This window comes from Lissotriton vulgaris, chromosome 11 (assembly GCF_964263255.1).
Source record: "Lissotriton vulgaris chromosome 11, aLisVul1.2, whole genome shotgun sequence".
NCBI classification, from domain to species: domain Eukaryota; kingdom Metazoa; phylum Chordata; class Amphibia; order Caudata; family Salamandridae; genus Lissotriton; species Lissotriton vulgaris.
The window spans coordinates 748637832-748661198 of record NC_141699.1 but is presented as its reverse complement, the minus strand read 5'-3'; the positions used below and the strand labels follow the sequence as shown (position 1 = coordinate 748661198).

Below are 23367 nucleotides of genomic sequence, written 5' to 3'. Positions count from 1 at the left end.
TAGAACTATCAGCATTATTAAGTCCAGTGAGGGGGCTATACCCCCTTCACAGAGGGAGGGGCAGATTTGTTGAGGCCACCTGGAAATAAGAAGAGAAAATTGTCAAAAATGATTTGAATGCAGAAGATCCTACTGACCTGTCTCCGAGTGCACCCAGTAAGCATGAACCACTCAGTGTAAGGAGAATGCGTACACAAATTTGTTGTTTAGTTTGGCCCTAAACTTTAGAAAGTGGAACAGGGTGTACCCTTTTTAGGTTTCGCCTGGCGTCCGCTGCGCAGCAGTATTCACGCAGGCGAAATCTAATGTTAGAACAGTATGGGGGACTTGAACCCGCCCCTTCTTCCATTGGCTAGCTCCATAAATGGAGGCTAGCCATTGGAAGAGATTGGCTGTCAATCACTCTTTCCCCGTCGGAACGCGATTCGGGGGCGTTTCTCGGTCTTTTTTTAAGTCCCGCCCCTTGTTGCCGCGTGTCCCAGGCCGCGCTGTGATTGGCTGCCGGCCCGGGACACCCATGCGAAGTCATTCCCCGGGCCGTGCTGTGATTGGCTGCCGGCCCGGGACACCTCCGTGAAGTCATTCCCCGGGCCGCGCTGTGCTTGGCTGCCGGCCCGGGACCTGACTTGTTATTTTAGGGTCCTTATGTTGCTTTAATGGGTCAGACTCTGGTGAAATCCCACGGCGCTCTGTTAATATTTCTGGAATTGCTGTGTTCGTGGCCAGCCGCTTTTGGAATTTCCTGTCTGTCTGGGAAAGTGGCAGCTGGGCTTGGGGCCAGGCCAGAGGGGCAGGGACTCCCGACACTCATCTGGGTTCGGACTTTTATTTTTCCTCGCCTCATCCGCTAGTGAGGTGCATACACCCATCAAAGATGCTTTTCGGACTTGGCGCTAAGCTGTGGGCTCATCAGCTGTCCTCGTGGAAAGCCCCCTGTATAAATGAAGCAAGCCGGGATGAGTGAGCTGTCCACTGTGGGGCAGGCAGTGAAGGCCTCCTCTGTAACTGATGCGGGCAAGGTGCAGTCCAAGCACTGGTTGGCACCGATGCCCCCTCCTTATCTGAGACTGTACGGAACGCACGATGTGGGAGCAACCCTGGCACGGTTAGCGCCAAAAATTTCCTGCATAAATGACGCGGCAGTCCAGCCAGAATCTAGGTGCTGTCCTGGCACGGTATGGCATCGCAGCCCTCCCGTATGCAAGCTGGGAGCAGCCTTGGCACAGAGGGGCCCCTCCAGAATCCTTGCGTAGTAGCCGCATTGATTCCTTTGGTGCTCCGTGGCCTTCCAGATGTACAACACGTTGCAGCCAAGAGCGGCGGCTGCCTTGGCTCCAGTGCCCTGGGAGGGGTGCCAAGGGCCCCCGGGCAGCAAAGAAAACGAGCTTCTATTGCTGCTCAGGTAATAAAGGCCAGCAATCCTCAGGGTCCAGTGTGTAAGGATGAGGCCCTAGGCCCGCATGGTGTAAACAAGTGTGACACGGACACCAGCTTAGGGATGGTAACTCTGGCCACGAGCACGTGCGCTCGGGGTCTTTTATTAGCAGCATCACCTGACCCAGTGACGTCTGTGGTGGGTGGGTGCACAGTGTTTGGTTACACTGAAAACAACTAGACTGTGTCCAGGCAGGACACTACATCCCTCCCAAAATTTAATGAAAGGAAAACAAAATGTCCAACCTGCAAGAAAACAGAACAACAACAATTTACAGCCCCAACAGATTTTCTTCAGGCGATCGGCTGGGAGATGTTGAAGTTCTGGACCACAAAGTCAGTCAGATGAGCTTCACCTTAGCGGTGTACTTCAGATCATCCTTGTCTTGCTGTGTTGACTCTTATCTATAGTGTTCATCACTTGGAGCATCTGGAGCAGAATGGGTGTGACCCTTGAGGGGTCCCGCAGGTGTTCCTAGTCCAGTGGATGACAAACGCTTGTTGGTTGTTGGAGACGACTGCGGCACAAGAGGTCTTTCTTTGGATTTGCTGATCTTGATGCTTTCATACCTCCGTCCGGCCAAGTAACTTCCGACTTGCCTTTCTTGCCGGACTCCTCTCTCACTGGAGCCTCGAAGACTGGCCTCTCCTGCTTGGACTCTTCTCTCACTAGAGACGCTGGGAGGACCCTCTTGCCGGACAGGATGGGACCGGGTGGACCGTGCGGGGCTTCGCATGAGCCTTGCAAAGGCGTCACTGAGGAACTGCCAACGGACTCACCTCCAAGTCTTTCATGATGTCCTCGGGGTGTTGATGTCATCCGTCAGGATGGTGTTGCCGTTAGGACATGGGTTCAGTGCCTTCTCCAGACCGTTTCTCGGTGCCAGGTGTTCACCTGGGGCCTTCGTGTTTCCTGTTGCCTGTCGTGAAGCTGCCGCTGCTGCACCGCTCCCATCCGGATTCCTCTCTCACAGGACATGCAGCCAAGGCCCTCGTCCCCTGGACTGCCACGTGACCGTGTGGGCTGTGCGGGTTGCTGCGGAACTTCGGACAGGGCCACAGTCGAGTCTTGTGTAGTCCACAAGGGTGGATTGTCTAGTGCTCGGGTATGCTCTGCTTCGGCAAGCTTCAGGTTCACGGGGCACCCATACGGTTCTTCAGTGGTTGGTCTCCTCAGGTGCGAGTTGTCTGGATTACTGGGATCCACACAGATGTTGCGATGTTCCTTGGACAGCACCGATGTTCCTGAGTGCTGACTGTGGTTCTCTCTCTTCCTCTGTGGAGTGATGTTGTGTTACTCCATTCTTCCTCTTCGTTCTCTTCCTCGACGCGGTCCGGTCTTCTTTCTTGCTTACTCATGCTAACCAGGCTTCTCCATGTAGCGGGCCCTCTACATGTCGTCCCCTTGGTCTTGTCCATGTGGCAGGACACTGTCTTCCCCGGCTTGTTGACTAGACCTGTCGTCGTATCTTCCTGTTACTTGATCACTTCTGTTGCTTTCAATCAAGATACCCTTCTTTGGTCAATTCCATCGTGACTCTCCTGTCTCTTCGGGTTCCTTTGGCTCTACCGTTCCTCCTTCCTTTTCTTTATGGCATCGTGCCCTTCCTTTCCATGTTCCTTCTTGCAATGTGGTCTGGTCCTCTTGCTGTCGTTGGCCTTCCTGACCAGTCTTCCCCAGGCAGCGTGCACTCCACCTGTTTCTCTCTGGTCTGGGCATAGCTCTCCGGCATGGTGTTCTTCTCTTCTTTGACTGGACCGTTTGTCGCGATTTTCCTTGTTGCTTCTTTCTTTCCTTGGCGGCCAGACTGGGTGGTCGGCTTTCATCTTCGGCATGAGTCGTCATGCTGTGCTATCTTCTTCGTGGTCGCTATTCACTGTCACAGTGTTTTGGCGTTGGCGCGCTTTGTCTGCGTGGAGGAGGGTTGCGTCACCGCTCCTGGTGCATCTTTGGTGCATGCCGCCATGCGTGCTGACGATGGCGCTCTGGTTGCTGCGAGACATCGCTGTCTCTCTTGGGGACCTTTGTGCGCTGTCCCGTGGCCTTGGCGTGTCCCTGTGCAGCGTCACTCTGGCGCTCTTGATTCCTGGCGCTCCTGGCACGTTCTGGCGCAGTGCTGCGCGGTCCTGTCGTGCGGGTGTGGAGTTCTTGCACTCCTGTTGCGTTCTTGCGCTTTGTGGAGTGTTTCAGCGTTTCTGGCGCGTCCCTGCGCTGTCTTGTGATGTGCTCCTTGCGCTGTCTGGAGCGTGCCTGCGTTTCTGGTGTTGCAGTGCTGACCTTTGTTTCTCGCTTTGTTCTTTGAACACTCCTTGTGCTCTCTTGCGCTTGACCACTGTCCCTGTTTTGCTAGATGGCGATGAGTTGCAGTTTGCCCTTAGCTTTTACCCTTGCTTTTGCTGCACTCACTTGCTGCTACAGTCTTGTGCTGCTGCGTGGCGTTGCTGTGCCAATCCTATGCTGTTGGGTGTGTAGCCTGCTCGGTACTGCCTTTGCGTTACCTTGTCTTGTCCTAGGCTTGTTATGCACTGGCATCAGTTCCTTGGTTTGTTAAAGGCTTGTTTTCGCCATTTGCCGCAATATTTGATAATGTCCACCAGGTGGCAGCGTTGCTTTTTCCTATATCGAGGCTCTAGCAGCCTCCCAGCGCTGCAGGCCTCGCGTACTTCTCGGGACCAGTCCAGTGTGCTGGGTGACCAGATTCCTCATGTCTCTGCTGGTTAGGAGCTGCAGATGACCTCCGTGCAGTTTGGCATGGAGACTTGCGGGGGCATGGCTGTTTTCCTCCTGGTCCTTGCACAATGCTGTGAGTCCTGCCGCACCTCCTCAGGTACACTCTAAAATGTTGCAGTGAGTGTTCTGTCGCGCTAGCTTAGCGCTTTAGTTTTGGGGGGGGGGGGTTGGCTAGCCTCAGTTTGCCTCGGCTCCTCTGGATGGCCATCGGGTGCCCGCTGTCACCTTCTTCCCCGCTGCAGCCTCGCACTCCACACGCGGCACGGCGGGGGAGGAATGTAGGCACTAATCCTCGCTCTGAGTGTGGATTGGGGCTCTTGCCGCGGGTGGGCTCCGTGTTGCACACCAGCGCCCGGCAGCTCTTCACACGCTGCCAGTCGTTCTCCGAGTCCTCGCTCTGTCCCTGGCTGCTGCAGGTGGGCTCCGCTGTCGGCTTTAAGTTACTTGAGAGCCGCTGCACCCTCACAGGCTCACCTCTTGGTCCGCGGGCCTCATTTCTCCGTCGCCGCAGCAGCCTCGAACACGCGCTGCGCGGCAGGGGCAGGAGTCGCTGATAGCAGGCCGCGGGTGGGCTCCGCGAGCCTTGCTTTATTAAAGGGACAAATGTCTGCACTGTTTGGGGGCACAGTTATTTCCCTCGCGGGAAACGGTTGGCACTTTCATAGGTGGGGCACCATTACTTATTGTGGCGGGTAGGCTCCGCTTCAGTTATTCGGCGCCCGGCAGCTTGTGTGTGTCGGTGTGGGCTCCGCTTACTTTCTTTCACGTACTTTCTCCCTCGCAGCGGCAGCCGTGCATCACACATGCTGCGCTGCGGGGGACAGGAGGCGCTACAGGCAGGCCGCGGGTTGGCTCCGCTGGCCTCGCTTTGCTTTAAATTTGATTGTCGGCCTCAATCAATCAATCAATCATAACACTTGTATAGCGCGCTACTCACCTGGAAGGGTCTCAAGGCGCTTGGGGGAGGGGGGCCACTACTGCTCGAACAGCCAGGTCTTGAGTTGTCTACTGAAGGCGAGGTGGTCCTGGGTCAGCCGAAGGTGGATGGGGAGGGAGTTCCATGTCTTGGCCGCCAGGTAGGAGAAGGATCTGCCTCCGGCGGTGGCTCTTCGGATGCGTGGTACGGCGGCGAGGGCGAGGCTAGCGGATCGTAGCTGGCGGGTGGGCGTGTGGAAGGTCAGGCGGTCGTTGAGGTACTTGGGGCCCAGGTTGTGGAGTGACTTGTGTGCGTGGGTGAGGAGCCTGAACGTGATCCTCTTGTTGACGGGGAGCCAGTGCAGGTTCCTCAGGTGGCCAGAGATGTACCTGCGTCGAGGGATGTCTAGGATGAGTCGGGCGGAGGCGTTCTGGATGCGTTGTAGTCTTTTCTGCAGCTTGGCTGTGGTTCCGGCGTAGACGGTGTTTCCGTAGTCCAGCCGGCTGGTGACGAGGGCCTGGGTGACCGTCTTCCTGGTTTCGATCGGTATCCATCGGAAGATCTTGCGGAGCATGCGGAGGGTGTGAAAGCATGAAGAGGAGACGGCGTTGACTTGTCTGGTCATCAAGAGGGAGGAGTCCAGGATGAAGCCCAGGTTGCGTGCGTGGTCTGTCGGCTTGGGGGCGGTGCCCAGGGCTGGGGGCCACCAGGAGTCGTCCCAGGCGGTGGGTGATGGCCCAAGGATGAGGACTGCCGTCTTGTCTGAGTTCAGTTTCAAGCGGCTGTTCTTCATCCACTCGGCGACGTCTTTCATCCCTTCGTGGAGGCTGGTTCTGGCGGTGTCGGGGTCTCTGGTGAGGGAGAGGATCAGCTGGGTGTCGTCGGCATAGGAGATGATGTTGAGGTTGTGTTGGCGTGCGATGGCTGCGAGAGGTCTCATGTAGACGTTGAAGAGGGTGGGGCTGAGTGATGATCCTTGCGGGACGCCGCAGATGACTTCGGTGGCCTCGGAACGAAACGGGGGGGAGGCGGACTCTCTGTGTTCTTCCAGCGAGGAACGAGATGATCCACTTCAATGCCTTCTCTTGGATTCCGGTGTTGCTGAGGCGTTGGACTAGGGTGCGGCGGCAGACAGTGTCGAACGCGGCAGAGAGGTCCAGGAGGATGAGTGCCGCTGTTTCCCCATTGTCGAGAAGGGCTTGGATGTCGTCGGTGGCTGCGATGAGGGCGGTCTCGGTGCTGTGGTTGGCTCTGAAACCGGACTGCGAGGGGTCGAGGGATCCATTTGTCTCGAGGAAGGCAGCAAGCTGTCTGTTGGCGATCTTCTCGATGACTTTGGCAGGAAAAGGGAGGAGCGAGATGGGGCGGAAGTTTTTGAGGTCGGTGGGGTCCGCTGTTGGTTTCTTCAGTAGGGCGCTGAGCTCGGCATGCTTCCAGCTCTCCGGGAAGGTGGCGGTGTCGAAGGAGGTGTTGATGACGTCTCGGAGTTGGGGTGCGATGGTGGAGTCGGCCTTGTTGTAGACGTGGTGGGGGCAGGGGTCAGTCGGAGATCCGGAGTGGGTGGTGTTCATCGTGCGGGCTGTGTCTTCGGTGGTCACTGCGGTCCAGGTGCGGGGGGTGGCAGTGGGGTGCGTTGGTTCGACGGTTGGTTGCGAGGATGGTGTGCCGAAGCTGTTGTGGATGTCGGCAATCTTTCGGTGGAATAACGAGGCGAGGGAGTCGCAGAGATCTTGTGAGGGGGTGATGTCGTTGTTGCCCGTGCTGGGGTTGGAGAACTCCTTGACGATGCTGAAGAGTTCCTTGCTGTCCCGCCCGGCAGGGCGCCACGACTATGCGGGTGGGCACCACTTAGCAATACAGTCTCACGGGGGTCGCTTCAGGCTGGCGCGGCCCCTCCATGCATTTTCAGCGCCCTGGCTCACCTCAGCACTGCGGGACCACTCGGGCTTCACTTTACTGGCGGCCGATGCGGCCCCCAGGGAAAGCAGGTCGGCAGACCAGTCTTTTCCCCGGGGTGTTTGCGCGAGACAGGACAGGCAGGAAGTTAGGTAGGGGGTTTAGGTCAGGGGTGGGAGGGGTTAGGAGGCTATTTAGGGGGACAGGAGGGGAAGGACTTCCTTTTCCTGTCCCCAGTGCCTCAGGGAGAAGTTAGTTTTGTTAGCAGGCGGAGTGTCAATTAGGTAGGCGGAGTGTGAGTTAGTGGTTTGGACGTCGCAACTGGTGCCCCGATGCGGCGATTAGCTTAAATTCGATTGTTGTAATAGGCAGAGTGGCATTTTAGGCGGATCAGCGTGTCGCAACTGGTGCCCCGGTGCGGCGAAGGAAGGGTGCGATATCACACGCATCTCGCGGACTGAAGGATCGCTCGGGATTTATAATGTCCACGCCTGATGCAGAGGCGGTGCGGGCTGCGCTCCTAGTGCTCGGCCGGGCTGGGAGGACTGATCTCCTCCAGCCCGGCGTCCTGGACCAGGCGTGGGTCGGGATGACCCGCTCGCCTAGGTCCGCGTCTGCCGGGGTTGCTGCGGTCGTCGCAGCATGCATGGATGAGCCCTTTGGGGCTCGTGAAGGTATGCCCAGGCGGGGGAGGGGAAAACGGCAGCAGGAGGCCCCTAAAAGAGGGGGGAGGCGGCTGAGCCTCCCTGCCAGGATTGAGGTAGGGGAAGTGGTGCTGGGAGGGGGGGCCGGAGGGGAAGGGCACAAGGGCCCCCAGCGTGCCGTTGGGGAGCCAGGGCAGGGTCAGGCTTCACTGGCCTCACAGGCCGGGGGGTCAGGGAGCAAGGGCCAGTTGGAAGGGTATGACGAGAGCAGTGAGAGCAGTGGGGGGGAGGACCTGGGTGAGTGGGAGGTGGAGGCTGGAGAGGATTTTGCTCTCACGCTGTCGGAGGGGGAGCCTGGGGGGAGGAGGTGTTCCCTATCCTTGAGCAGCCGGTCAAACTTTCGGGGGGCCGGAAAGGGGTTGTCAGGCCTCAGGGTTCCAAGGGCAAGGGCCCTCTGAAGGCGCAGCAGCAGGTTGGGCTGGGGCAGGCGGCGCAGAGTGCTGCGGCACCCGTTCCCGGGCAGGGAGTAGTGGGAGAGCCGGGGCAGTCTTGCATGTATGACAGGTGGGAGCACATGTCCGAGGAGGAGAGGGCCCGCGACCAGTGTAGCCTCATTGCTGAATATGAGAGGGAGTGGCAGCGCTTATGCGAGGCCAGGGAGGCGAAGCCGGGTGGGGTGCCAGGGGCGATGGGGCCCTGGCACCTGCGCGTGGACGGGGGTCAGCTGGGGGTCGAGGAAGGGGGGTGCCAAGGGATCAATGGCAGTGGGTCTGGGTGGAAGGTTCATGGACTGCCTTGACGGCTCAGAGACCTGTTGGCACTGGGGCCTCCCCGAGCGCATACGGCTCGGAGGGGGGGGTGGGATCAAGCCAGTAGGGACAGCTGGCAGAGGCCGGGGTGGGCCTGCGGCGAGCAAAACGGCCTCCAAATGCCGGGACGAAGAAGCAGAGGGGTCCGCGGCGGCCTGCCCTCCATCGAGGGAGCGGGCACCGGCGATGTTGGAGTGCGAATTTATGCCTGGAGTGAAAGGGAAGGGTGCTAAGAGAGTTGTGACGGAAGTGGTGCCGCTGAATGTGCAGGATGAGTGGTTGGACTATGAGGAGGATGATTTGGAAGAGGGTGAGTTGCGTGAGTCTGGAAGTGTGAGCAAGGCTAGGGTGGCAACTGCCAAGGCTGGTGTGTTACAGGAGGCACGGGATGGCGCCAGTCGGGCCATCAAATGGAGCTCGAAGCCGGCGGACGCACGCCGGCAGGAGAGGGACTCTCCTGCAACTTTGTCAGGTGAGGGCGCTTGGTGGGACGCCTGGACGGAGGGGGCGAAAGGGGGAAGGAAGAAGCCCTGCCGGTTGGTGGGGGTGGGGGACGGGTCTGTGCGGACGGGGTCTCCAGGTGGGGAGGTGACGGCTGATGGGGGGAAGCAGGTCGTGACGGCCAGCGCATAGACTGACAAGACGGAGGACATGGGGGGTAAGGATGAAGGGGTTGAGAAGCTCCGGAAGAAGTTGCCGTACATGGGGCTGGCGATGCCTCTAGGATCACATTTGTCAGATTAGACGAGGGCGGAGATTTGGAGGCATGAATATGTTGATGTGTTTAAGCTTCTGCATAGGGAGATTCAGGCGAAAGAGGGGTCTAAGGAAGAGGAGTGGGAGTTGACCAGGTGGCCGATGGTACCGGTAACGATGGAGAACTGGACGTCGGCCTTTTTGATTTACTCGAGTATTTATTGCGAGAAGTACGGGGATCGGGCTATTGCATTGTTCAAGTATATGGACGTGATCAGGAATGCGCAGCTACATTTCGGGGGTTTTGCCTGGTTGAGTTACGACGAGGAGTTCAGGGCCAGGGTCAGTGTTTATCGGGACTAGCCGTGGGGGGACGTAGACCAGGAACTCTGGATTCAATGGATGTCTTCGACGCAGGCGGCGGCGTCTACGCATACGGCCAGTGGTCTTCCAGTCACTTATCGGTCTTTTCAGTCGCGCCCCGCCCAGTCTGGGGCGGGTAGTCAGGGAGTTTCAGGTGGGCAGGGAAACCAAGCTGTGTGGTCTGGGGCAGCGGGCAACAGTACAAGCCAGTGTCTTCTGGGGCCTGTTGGGGGTTCAATAAGGGTTTCTGCAACCGTCCCTCTTGTAAGTTTAAACATGAGTGTTCAAAGTGCGGGGGGTGTCACGCAGTCACACAGTGCCTCACCCTGGCTACACCATCGGAGCAGTGGAAAATTGCCAGGGGTAGGGGGCAGCCTGGGCCGAAGGGCTCATATTCCGGTTACGGTGGAGGCCATGGTTCCATGGCTCTCCCGGTACCCTGATAAGGAGGCGGCGTTGCTATTGTATTGGGGGTTCATGGAAGGTTTTCGAATTGGATATCAGGGGCCGAGTGAGAGGCGTTGGGCGGAGAACTTGCGGTCCGCCAAGGAATTGCCGGAGGTTGTGGCGCGTAAGCTGGAGAAGGAGGTTTCTAGGGCAGGATTGCGGGACCTTTTACGGATTGGCCGATGTCGGATCTCATTGTCTCACCTCTGGGGGTGGTGCCCAAGAAAGAGCCTGGGGAGTTCAGATTGATTCATCACTTGTCATGGCCGGAAGGAGGGTCTGTGAATGATTTTATCGCGGAGGAGGACTCCAGAGTGCTGTATGCGTCGGTGGATGATGCCATTGGTTTGGTGAGGTCCTGTGGGAGGGGGGCAGAGTTGGCCAAGTGTGACATCAAGTCGGCCTTTCGCCTTCTCCCCATTCATCCGGCGGATTTCCCCTTGTTGGGTATGCAGTTTGATGGGGCTATTTTTGTGGACCTGGTGTTGCCGATGGGTTGTGCGATTTCCTGCGCGATCTTTGAGACTTTCAGTTTTTTTTTGCAGTGGGCCTTCGTGGACCGCAGTGGGCACCGGCTGGTGTCCCACTATTTGGATGACTTTCTGTTTGTTGGTGTGGGTCGATCGGGCAAATGTAGAACAGCTTTGCTGCAGTTCCAGTTGTTGGCGCAGGATTTTGGGGTGCCGTTGGCACCGGAGAAGACGGAGGGGCCTAGTTGTTGTTTGACATTCCTTGGAATTGAGCTGGATTCGGTAACTTGGAAGGCGCGTTTACCAGTACGGAAGGTGGCGGAGATGCAGGAAGCCTTGAGAGGCACGTTCGAGGTCCGTAAGATTGAGTTGAGGTCTGTGCAGCGTTTGTTGGGATTGTTGAACTTTGCTTGCAGCGTTGTGAGGGCTGGGAGGACGTTTTGTAGGCGGCTCGGCATGGCCATGTCGGGGGCGGCCCTCCCGCACCACAGGATCAGGGTCACGCTGGGGGTCCGGTTGGACTTGCGAGTGTGGCTGGTGTTCCTGTAAGACTTCAATGGTGTGTCTTTGGATTTTGCGCGGGACAGGATGGTGTGGCATGTTCAACTCTATTCGGACGCGGCGGGAGCGGCAGGTTTCGGATCTTCTGGGACGGTCGCTGGTGTGCGGAGCAGTGGCCGGCTCATTGGCTGCGCCAGGGCAGGAGCATTGCGTTTCTGGAGTATTTCCCCTTGTTGTTTGCACTGCTGGTGTGGGGCCCAGAATTCATGAACAGGCCGGTGTTGTTTCATGTGGACAATATGACGGTGGTGGATTTGGTGAACAACCAAAAGGCGAGGGACCTGTGAGTGCTGCGCTTGCTGCGAAGTTTCATGCTGCTGTGTCTGCGTTTCAATGTGCTGTTTCGCGCGCAACATGTGCCTGGCGCGAGTAACAAAATTGCGGATGCGTTATCTCGTTCGCAGTGGCAGCGCTTCAGGAAGCTGGCGCTGGGAGCGGAAGCTTGCAAGACCAAGGTCCCGGAGGGTATCTGGGCATGGGGGGAGTGAGAGTGGTTGGGTTTGTTGAGAGGTCGTTAGCGGAGTCCACTAGGCGGGCGTACTAGTTGGCGTGGGCTGAGTTTGGGGCTTTTGTGGGTTGGAAGGAAGGAGCGTGGAGGTTGCCCAAAGATATGTGTGAGCGAGGGGTGGTACAATTTGTGTAGGACTGCATGGAAAAGGGATTGTCGCAGACGACGATTGCTGGCAAGCTTGTGGGAGTTTCCTTCTACAGCCTGGTATATTGGGGTTTTGATCCGGCTAGATCGGATCTGCTGAGTCGAATGTTGAAGGGTTGGGGTCGGGTGAGGGCGGAAATGGGTGGGGGGAGTTGCCCTGCGAGGCGGTCAGGTTTGACTTGTTGGAGAAGGTTTTAAGGGAGTTGCATTTCTGTTGTTATTATGGGGAGGAGGTGGCGCTGTTTCGTCTGTGCATGATCTGGATGTTTTTTGGTGCGTTTCGGGTGTCGGAGTTGCTGGGGTCCCGAGGGGTGCCGGGACGGATGTTTGCGGATGTGCGTGTGGATGGGGTTCGGTTGGGCATATGGTTGGGGCGTTCTACGACGGACCAGGTGGGTCGGGGCAAATGGGTATGGCTGTCGGAGAGTGGGTGTGCAGGTGTGTGCCCGGTGCGAGAGTGGTGGGGTTTTGTGGTCGAGTGCAGAGGTCGGATGGGGAGATTTTTGGGCAGGCGTTTCGGAAGCGCTTGACGTCATTCCAGTTGCTGGCGGTTTTGCGGTTGGCTTTGCGGAGACTGGGCAGGGATCCGGCTCGGTTTGGCACGCACTCGTTTCGGATTGGGGCAGCCACTACGGCGGCGGGTTTGGGTTGGTCGTGGGAGGAGATCCGGAGGATTGGTCGATGGCGGTCATGGTGCTGTGAGCGCTACGTACGCAAGTGAGGGCGTGGGGCGTGCTGCTTGGCCGGCTGCGCAGATTGTTGTTTTTCCTTGTTATGCTTGGGTACTAATCTCTTTCTCTTCGTAGGTTGTGTTCGTGGACCAGGGGCTAGGACGGTCACCTGGGTCGTTGGGCATTCTTTTGTGCACTGGGCTTCAAAATACGCTGACAGGCAGGTGTACAGCCGTAGCCTGGGCCTGAGGAGCAGCCATCACGAAGTACAAAGGTGGGGTAAGAGCGGAATGGGCTGGGGCGAACTGCTGCCATGGCTAACAAGGAAAGTGTCGCAGCTGGGCTGCCCGGACATGCTTATCATCCACTTGGGGGAAAATGACTTGGTGAAGCAATTGGGGGTGTCACTGTTGCATTTGATGCAGAGGGATCTGGAGGTGATGAAACGCAATCTGGCTGGCGCCTGTATTGTGTGGACTGAATTTATCCCACGAAGGAACTGGAGGGGTGCACTCAAGCCTGCGGCCGTTGAAAGGGCCCGCAGAAAATTGAACAGAGCAATGAGACTTTTCTGTGCGGATCAGGGTATCAAAGTGCTGGCTCATGTCGGGCTTCAGCTGGAACAGCCACTTCTTTTCTGGAATGACAGCGTGCACCTTTCTCACATGGGAAATGCATTTTACCTGATGGAACTGTGGGATCTGATTAGTTGTTTGTGGAACGAATCGATATGGTGTACGAGAGACTGAGTTCGAAAGGTGCACGCTTGGTGGGGCAGGTAACCGCCCTCAGGGGGTTCCCTGGGTGGCGGGACCTGGGAGGGGTAGGGAGTCCATGACGGGCAGAATCACCCTTCTGGGGAGGGGGTTACAGGTGCAGGATGGGGGGAGTGGTAGACGGGAGTGCGATGGATGGAAATGATGGAGGAGTTGGAAAGTGAAAGGGGGAAGTGAATGATCTGCAAAGAGGTCGTGGTGTGAATTGGGAGTGGCTGGTGGAGCACGTGAGTGGATGATGGGTGAAAGGCAGGATGTTGGGGGATTGTTTAAGTTAATGATGTTATGTTGATTTGTGAATGTCATGCCTGTCCTAATAAATGGCCTTTTACGTTAACTGATGCGTGGAGTGGTTATTGCGCGATGCGGCCCCCGGGGAAAGCAGGTCGGCAGACCAGTCTTTTCCCCGGGGTGTTCGCGCGAGACAGGACAGGCAGGAAGTTAGGTAGGGGGTTTAGATCAGGGGTGGGAGGGGTTAGGAGGCTATTTATGGGGACAGGAGGGGAAGGACTTCCTTTTCCTGTCCCCAGTGCCTCAGGGAGAAGTTAGTTTTGCCACCCACCCACCCTACACAGCTGCAAGGGGGGACGCTGGGCGTTTTGTTGAGTTGCCAAGTTGGGCAAAATACCAGTTTAGGACAGGATGGCACAATAGGGGGTGTTTGCGGGACCTGGGAGGGGTGGGGAGTCCATGACGGGCAGAATCACCCTTCCGGGGAGGGGGTTACAGGTGCAGGATGGGGGGAGTGGTAGACAGGAGTGCGATGGATGGAGATGATGGAGGAGTTGGAAAGTGAAAGGGGGAAGTGAATGATATGCAAAGAGGTTGTGGTGTGAATTGGGAGTGGCTGGTGGAGCACGTGAGTGCATGATGGGTGAAAGGCAGGATGTTGAGGGGATTGTTTAAGTTAATGATGTTATGTTGATTTGTGAATGTCATGCCTGTCCTAATAAATGGCCTTTTACGCTAACTGATGCGTGGAGTGGTTATTGCGCGACGCGGGTGGGCTCCGGTCGGTCCGCTCTTCACCGGTGGGGCACTGTGTGGAGTCACTGTGTTGCGGCTCCGGTCGGCTCTCACTTCACCCCCAGGCAGGGGGCACCTCACGAGGTGCAGGGTCGGCTCCCGGTCACCTCATTTCCTTCTCTGGCCCCGGGGCTCGTCACACGCCCCGTGGGTCTCTCGGCGGCCGGCACCGCTGGGTGGGGTGCCTTTCGGGCAGGCAGCTCTCTCTCCTCCTTTTCGGGGTTTTCGTAGCCGCGGCACGCGTGGCTATAGTTACTGCCTCGTCGCCATTGTAAGGATGGGGCCCTAGGCCCTCATGGTGTAAATAAGTGTGACACGGACACCAGCTTAGGGATGGTAACTCTGGCCACGAGCACGTGCTCTCTGGGTCTTTTATAAGCAGCGTCACCTGACCCAGTGACGTCTTTAGTGGGTGGGTGCACAGTGTTTGGTTACACTGAAAACAACTAGACTGTGTCCAGGCAGGACACTACACAGTGGGCCTCTCGGGATTCCGGGCACTGGTGCGACTGCGTCTGCCGCACTGCTCTCATGCATTGCCCACAAAATAAGCCCCCTCCCCCTTCCATACACCGAGGTCTAAATGATATACCAGCTGTATTGATGTTTTTGCTGTGTGACACGGTCTGTTCCCCCACCCTCTTTTCCTTTTCTTTAAGTCGCCAACTGTTTTCATTTCTCGTTATTTTCCACACTTTTCACCTTCTTGACTGGTACTAAAGGTTTAGTGGGGATTAGGTTCCATCCAATGCTGTCCCCGAAGTTTTGATTTACAGTAAGAGCTGCTCTGCTTGGCCCAGAGGCCTCCTTCCTCACTGCGTAGGTGACGGTAAACTCCCCAGAAATACGTGTTTCGAGCGAGGCATGCGGCCTGGCACGGCCCTTCCTCTGGTGCTCAGTGTGTCCAGGGGTGCCTCCAGGCCATTGTGTTCTCTCCTTGGATTTACAGCCACTCACCGCCCTCCATTCTGGCTGTTATGTTCCTGGAAGTCCGCCCACGGCGCCCCGAGGGCTGGACGTGTTGGTCATGTGACTCCTGATAATAAAAAGAGGCCTAGCACGTGCGCGGGCGTTCAGAGAGAGAGACGCACAGACCGAGCAAGCAAACTTATTCCCAGTGTCTGTCTGAGTTTATTATAAGGCCACGTGTTAGGCCCAGCTAGGATTAGATGCCCCGGAGTGTAGGTCCCAGAGCAATCTCCCTAGGGCCGTCCTGTCCTCATCACACGACACAACAATTGGCGACGAGGGTGGTTGTCGATCCCTCGCTCAGGGTGTGCGTGTGCCCCTTCTGGGGTGAGGCGGCTGCGGGTGCTCCCACTTGCCCGCGGTGCTCGTGCCCTGCTGTCACGCACACCCCCGCTCTGCTCGCCTGGAGGAACGACTTCTACCCCTGGCTCTCTGCAGGTGAGCGACGCTGGCTTGCACCTTCCTGCTGCGCACAGGAGCTCGATTGGTCGCGCGAGGTCGTCCCTCCACTGACCCTCCACGCCCGGTGCCGCACCGTGCTCGGCTGCACGTGCGTGAATCGCACCTCGGCACGCCTGGCGAGGCGTTCCGGTCGGCGCCCGGTCCTGCCTAGCTGCTCGAGGGCACGTGGTGCTGATTCGTCCCGAGGCATCACCCTGCCACCCGACTTTGGAGTGCAAGGGCCATACTCTGCCCGGCCGGTGGAACTCGTCTCGTCTTAGCGCATCCGCCGCTCTCTCCGCAATAACGGGAGTGCCCATTCGGATCCTCCCCCGGCTGCCCTCGGGCCTGCTCCGGAGCGTCCCGGGCGATGGCTACCATTCCGCCCATTGAACCGTTTGTGGTGGAGGGTGCGCCCTCCACTCTCGCACCGAAGTGGAAGGAGTGGGTGGACAGGCTCCTAATATTCTTCGAGGCCACCAAGGTCCACAAGGAGCAGAAGCGCGCCATGGTCCTCCATCTTGGTGGCAAGGACATCCACTCCATCGCCCGGACCCTCACGGAGGCGACCCCCAAGACCCATCATACTCTAATCAATGCCCTCAACGCGCATTTCGAACCAATGGCCAACCAGGATTATGAACGATTCATCTTTCGGCAAGCACGGCAACTACCAGATGAGTCACTGGACGCATATCACTCCAGGCTAAAGAAACTAGCACTGACATGTGGATTCCAGGACGTCACGGAGGAGATCAGGGGCCAGATCATCCAAGGATGCGCCTCTGCTAAGCTGCGCGAGAGAATACTGGAAGAGTCGGGGAAACCTTTGCCAGACATTCTCACGCTGGGTCGCACAAAGGAGCTGTCCAAAGCCAGGGCAGCCCACATGGAAGCGGCACTACAAGCCAACATGAAAATGGAACCAGTTAACAGAATACAGGTCCGGCCAACACCCAAATGGGCCAAAAGAACGACAACCCCGCAGAGTGGTGCTTCAGCGCAATCATGTGGCTACTGCGGTGGCCCGAAACACCCGGCGCCAGAATGTCCGGCACGGGGCAAGAGGTGCTCCGGATGCGGAAAAATGAACCACTTCGAAAAAGTGTGCAGGTCCAAGAAGTTCAGCAGGCCTCGCCAGACGGTACACACGGTTGCTGAGCACGAAGGTGCGGAAGGAGAACCCAGCAACAGTGACATGGACGATGACGAGGAGGAGCGATCCGTACACAAGGTGCACATGATCGGCACCGCCACTAGACGCACCAGAACGCTGCCCCAGTGCTCCATCCAGGTGGCTGATCAGGACATCATGGCGACAGTCGATACTGGCGCCTCGATAAATCTCATGAGTGCGTCCCTCTACAGAGACATGGTTACCCCTCCCAGTCTCCGCTCCACTCCGATCACCGTTTATGCCTACGGTCAAGACGTTCCCCTCCGCATCCGCGGAAAGTTTAAAGCGACAGTCCGACACGGGGACAAGGTCACACGAGCCAACATCTTTGTGTCGGAAGAGGGTCAAGGTATGCTCCTGAGCTGCCGGACGGCAGAAGACCTGGGGGTGGTCACATTCGCATTTGGTGTGCATGAAGAATCGGTCCAACAACTGATTGTGGACTTTTCTGACTTGTTTGAGGGAATTGGACGCTTCAAGGGCCGAGAGATACATCTGCACGTGGACCCCACTGTGCAACCGGTGGCCCTGCGACACCGTCGCATCGCGTTCCATTTGAGACCAATGGTTGAGGAAGAACTGCAGAAGCTGGAAGCAGCTGGAATAATCGAGAAAGTGTCAGGCCCCACCCCCTGGGTGTCGCCCATCGTGGTCACGAGGAAGCCGAAACAGCCTGGAGCGGTCCGGATTTGCGTGGACATGCGCCTACCCAATGCTGCCATCAAGAGGGAGCGCCACATCACCCCCACGATAGATGACCTGATTGGCGAGATGGCTGGAGCCTGCTGGTTCTCCAAACTGGACCTCAGGGCGGGGTACCATCAACTCGTACTGGACAAGGAGTCCCGGAACATCACGAAATTCTCTACCCACATTGGACTTCGCAGATACACCAGGTTGAGCTTTGGAATCTCCAGCGCCGCCGAAGTTTTCCAAAATGTAATTCAGGAGCTGATTGCTGGCATACCAGGAGTAATAAATGTCAGCGATGACATCATGGTGCATGCACGAACAATCCCAGAACACAACCAACGCTTGGCGCAAGTCTTTCGCAGACTCCGAAGTGCAGGGCTCACACTGCACCGAGACAAGTGCGAATTCCTACGGAACAAACTGGGATTCTTCGGATATGTGTTTTCAGCCGAAGGCGTCAACCCGGATCCTGACAAGGTTAAAGATATCAAGGATGCACCACCGCCCACGACGGTCACGGAAGTCCGGAGTTTTCTCGGCATGGTAAATTACTGTGGCCGTTTCATCAAAGACTTGGCCAACCTGACTCTATCCCTGCGTGAACTAACCAAAGACTCCACCCCATGGAGCTGGGGACCTGAACAGGAAAAGGCATTTCAGGACATTAAGAGCTCACTCTCTAGCAACACCACGTTGGCGTTCTTTGACCCGCGACACTCCACTCTCATCGCGGTAGATGCTGGACCGGCAGGACTGGGGGCCGTTCTGATGCAGAGGGCACGAGATGAGATAGACTGGTCCCCTGTCGCTTTCGCCAGCCGGTCCCTCACGGACACAGAACAAAGGTATTCACAAATTGAGAAAGAGGCCATCGCAATACATTGGGGATGTCGTCACTTCCATTTGTACGTCTATGGCAAGCCCTTCACGGTGGTGACAGATCACAAACCGCTGCTGGCTCTGTTCTCAGGAACCTCATCCAAGCCACCCCCAAGAATAGAAAAATGGATCTTACAACTGCAAGAATACAATTGCAATATCGAGTACCAGCCAGGGGCGAAGAATCCGGCGGATTACCTCTCACGACACCCTCGGCCCGCAACCCCTGAAGAGATGGACGAGGCAGAAGAGACGGAAGCATATGTACAGTGGGTCGTGGCCAGGTCATGCCCGCGTCCCATATCCTTGGAAGAGGTTGTGAGCGCCACAGCTCAGGATGCTTGCATACAGCGGGCCAAGGACCTTCTCCGAACTGCCAGCTGGCAGAAAGCTAAGGAGGGCTGGAAGGTGCTCACCCCTGAGGCTCAGAAGATCATGGACAGTCTGTACCACGTTAGGGCTGAACTAAATGAAGATGCGGCGGGATGCCTCCTGCGGGGGCATCGCCTAGTAATCCCAGCGGCTCTTACTGGACGAGTGATCCAACTGGCCCACATAGGACACCAGGGGATGGTCAAGACGAAGGCCCGCCTGCGGACCAAGGTATGGTTCCCGCTCATGGATGACATGGTGGAGAGCGTGGTGCGATCGTGCGCGGCCTGTCAAGTTACGGGGGACAACCCCCGTGAGGCCCCCATCATCGTGGAACCCCGGCCACAAGGACCCTGGGAGAGAGTCAGTATGGACTTCGGCAGCCTCCCGGATGGAAGACACACGCTGGTAATGATAGACGACCACTCAAAATACCCGGAAGTCGAAATCGTCGCAAGCACCAGTGCAGACTGTGTCATCCCCAAGGTAGAAAAGATCGTTGCCACTCACGGAGCCATGAAGGAACTCCGAACAGACAATGGACCGCCATTCCAGGGTCAAGACTTTGCTGCCTACCTGTCGTCTCTGGGAACACGTCACAGGCGCATAACACCTCGGTGGCCTCAAGCCAATGGGGAGGCCGAGAGGTTCATGAGGACCTTGAACAAAGTTATCCGTATTGCCCACGACAAAGGACAGTCAGTGGAGATGGCCATCTTTACGTTTCTTCGGAGCTATCGCCAGACCCCGCACTCCACAACAGGGGTGGCCCCCGCACATCTCCTTCTAGGAAGGGTGATAACTGACTCCATCCCTCATCACCCCCAGTGGGCACCTGAAATGATAAATGAACAAGCAGTGGCGAAGAAAAGAAAATCTGCATGTGAAAAAGTCAGCCAGAGACGCCGGGCTATGGCTCCGCACTTCAAAAAAGGTGATGTGGTGCTCATCCGAAATCGTGTAACCGGTGGCAAATTTAGACTTAACTATGAGAAGCGACCATGGCGAGTTATTGGAGTGAAAGGCACCCGCCTCACGGCTATTCGAGGGCGAGACAGGGTGACTCGCAATGTGTCTCATTTCAAACTGTATCATCCTTCAGCCCCCGAGTCAGAGCGCCAGCCGGGCGGTGGTCAAACTGAAACTGCAACCAATGTGCCAGCCGTTGAATCAACAACTCGTCACGAGGTCAGGCAAAGTAGCGAGCATCAGGTTTCCAGCGAAGAAGTGGGAGGTGACGCGGAGGCCCTGAATGAGGCCCCAGATCCGGAGGGGGCAGACAGAGAGGCGCCAAGTCACGAGTTGGAGGTTGGAGCGGAACGGCTGACTCACCGGGGGTCGCAACGTCAGCTACGTGATAATCCCACCCCCTCCGGCTGGCTGAGAGACTACTTTACGTAAGACTGTTCCCATTTATATATATACATGTGCAGTTTGAACTGAGTGGCTGGTAGTGTGGCCTGGCATTTAAAGGACGCTGAAGGTATCGGTCCCAATGTTTCACGAGAAAGAAAAAGTAACGTTTAAATGTGTTCATATTTGCGTTTTTTGGTTTTTCCTTGTTTTAGGAGGAATGTTATGTTCCTGGAAGTCCGCCCACGGCGCCCCGAGGGCTGGACGTGTTGGTCATGTGACTCCTGATAATAAAAAGAGGTCTAGCACGTGCGCGGGCGTTCAGAGAGAGAGACGCACAGACCGAGCAAGCAAACTTATTCCCAGTGTCTGTCTGAGTTTATTATAAGGCCACGTGTTAGGCCCAGCTAGGATTAGATGCCCGGGAGTGTAGGTCCCAGAGCAATCTCCCTAGGGCCGTCCTGTCCTCATCACACGACACAACACTGGCCTGTCTGCTTCCCGTCCCAAGATGCTGGCGCCATACCCCGGCAGAGTCCGCTCTCTGCTGTGTGTTAAAGACATTACTGAAACAAAAGCAGTGCCCCCTGGCCGGAAGTACATCCGTGTCACGACTGTCATAGTCCTGACATGGCACGCTGGGCACTAATGTAAAGACACCGCCCTCTACCCATACAGATAATCTTTGTGTTCGCATAAAAGTAGAGCGCCTCGCATGAGTAGGTAAGCGCTATATAAATGCAACAACAGTAGTATAATATCCATAAACCGCAAGGTATGTATGATTGGGGCGCTATGGATTCGTTGCGCTATGATTTCGTTGCGTTAATATTTTCTGGCTCGTTCGTTCTCCTTTGACTTGAGGCCGCATGAACCATCTGAGCTTTATTACTCCATTTCTACTAGGCGCTATAATGTTGGCCGTTAACGACAGAGGGATGGATACGCTCACACGGGTTGGTTTGTCTTCGTGGTTTCACATTTGAGCTTGAAGGATCCCCCGGCTTCAGACTGGCAATCTTAAACTGAAAGCCCTCTTCCCCTCCCCGTTCAGCCCCCGCTCCCAGCGCCCGGAACAGCTGCTTTCAGCTCGGCAGCAGAAGGCGCTGCTCCGGCAGAACAACACAGGCCCTGGCGCGGCGCCCATCAGGGCTTTCACCATATGCGCTGCAGTTACATCAGATCTGACTCCAAGGGTGCCTAGATACCTGGTCAGCGACTCTAGGCACACGTATGCACTTTATGTCCTCTGCAATCGTGTAGGTTAATCGCCAGCTCCTGGTCCGAGCGGACAAGGGTGTATAAATAGCTATATATGTGTGTGCGTATGTATTATGCATGCCAAGTGACCGTGTACTGTCAGTTTACTGTGCCACCAGCATTTCTGAATGTCAACAGAACCCCGACGTGGCAGTGTAGGAAAGTAACAAACACTACCGGTTTATTTTTTATATTCCATGGTTTTTTTCCAGGTAGTAGGCTTGAATACATGAACGTATATCTACAACCGCGCGATATGTAATAAACAGTAGATGAATACTATCCGGACTGCTGCTCGTTTGTAGAATAAAATGAGTCTTGTAGTGCGTGGAATGTAGAATTTTAGGAGAAACTCACTTAGCTAGGGTTAAAAATAAGGCGCCTAAAGAAGGGAGGAGTTTGTCATGCGCGAGCTGCGGCTGACAATGGGCCCTGATTGGAATTAGAATGTGCAGATTTGTGCACTTGTCATGAATAGAATGTTGATTAGGCAAAGGGCAGTGGTGAAGCCCCACAGCAGTTACAGGCTGGCGGTGATGAAGCCGCTATTTCATAAGGACCCCGTGAAATACTTTCCATATTTCACCGGGCCCTGTGAATGCAGCTTTATGTGGCTGTACGTTTTGTGCAGTAGGAACACAGAAACATTAACACAATGATGCAGTGCAAGTGGAAATAATTGTGGGCCCTAAAACACAGAAGCCGAGTCCAGGTGAATGAATGCTGCTAGGTGTACAAGCTCACCCACCCTCACATTATTACTTACAGCGCCGGGTCACATTCAGTATTATTACAGTAGTATACACAGCATTAACATGAGAAAAGAGCTTTCTATTGTCTGACTGCCTGTCACTTTGATGTAAGAAAGGAGAATGCATGCTAGTAAACAGTATATTACTCTATGCACATCTGCATATATTTTCTATGTCCATTCTGGTTCTTTAAAAACTGCCATTTTGTTTAATGCGTGCGTACGTATATTTTGTAACCTTCAGGTTAATCAAATGAAAGTGTTTTTTCAAACCAGTCCAGCATGCTCCTACTCCTTCGTCATCGCGCACGTGCTGAAGAGCTCTTTTGAGGCTGGCCTCTCTGCTCTGCCCCCCCCCCCCCCCTTCTCAGCCTTGCACAATTCACCCGGCTTCCCCTCGCCCCTGCTGACACTACCTGCCTCCGCCCCTGCCCCCAAGGTGACGACACTCACGGACGGCCCTGGGAGCGGCAGGTGGAGGCGAGGACCGGGAGGCCGCCGGGTCCCAGAGCATGCTCTGTGGTGACCATTGTGGGGCTGTAGTGTGACTGACTGCTCCACTGCGACACTGACCTGTCAATCATTTTAACAGCAGGAGGTGAAGACCGGAACACTGGAATTATAATGCAAGGAGGAGCAAATTATGAAGCAGGGTTGACCAAATGTGGCAGGCAAAGGTAAATTATCGGTAATTGTGGCAGTATTACTTTATTATTTTGTCCTTTTGTTACCGCTATCTGGACCAAGGGGTTTCCCCCTCAGCACCAGCACCCTTGACAACGTTATTAGTAACTTTTGATCCGTTAGAGCGCGAAAGAGTTTTTTTTTCGTAATCTGCAAATTCTGCAGCAGTAGATGGATTATGTGGCTAGTGAAGAAAGAGCTCCAGCTAGCAGTTGCATAGTTCCAATGATCCTGAATGTAGGCTGGGTGGTGGAACAGTGTGGCAACGGAGTACCAGGTTGTGTCCGGATTCACCCAAGTACGTAGCAAGGGCGGTCATGTTTGGTGGGACCTGCTTCAGAACAGCCGAGGGCCCATTATTAAGATTGTGCAACACTGAGCGACATGGGAGCTTGTGCAACCTTCGATTCTTTAGAAGTTTTATGGGCCTGGGGAAATAGAGGCACATCTGTGACCATGGCAGATGTCCCCTAGAGTCCTTCTTTACAGTTAAGCCCCCACAGCCCAGGGATGTCTCCACCCAGTGACTTCATACTCCCAATACCACGTGCTAGCTGGTAGGTGTTCCATAATGCAAAGTGAAATTGCGGAGGAGGGCCTGAGTGTGGCATGTCAGGGTGCAGGCAGTCTAGCATTGGTGTGCTTAGAGCATGTGTAAGGGACTCCTATCCTGGCCGCAGCACTTTTGGAGAT

At 56.0% G+C, this 23367-nt stretch overlaps 1 protein-coding gene across 2 annotated transcripts in view; it reads left to right on the top strand.

The window, feature by feature from the left end:
* Positions 1-23367, top strand: part of LOC147683446 (dehydrogenase/reductase SDR family member 12-like) — a 325191-nt gene that overhangs the window by 62847 nt on the left and 238977 nt on the right. The window lies entirely within an intron of this gene.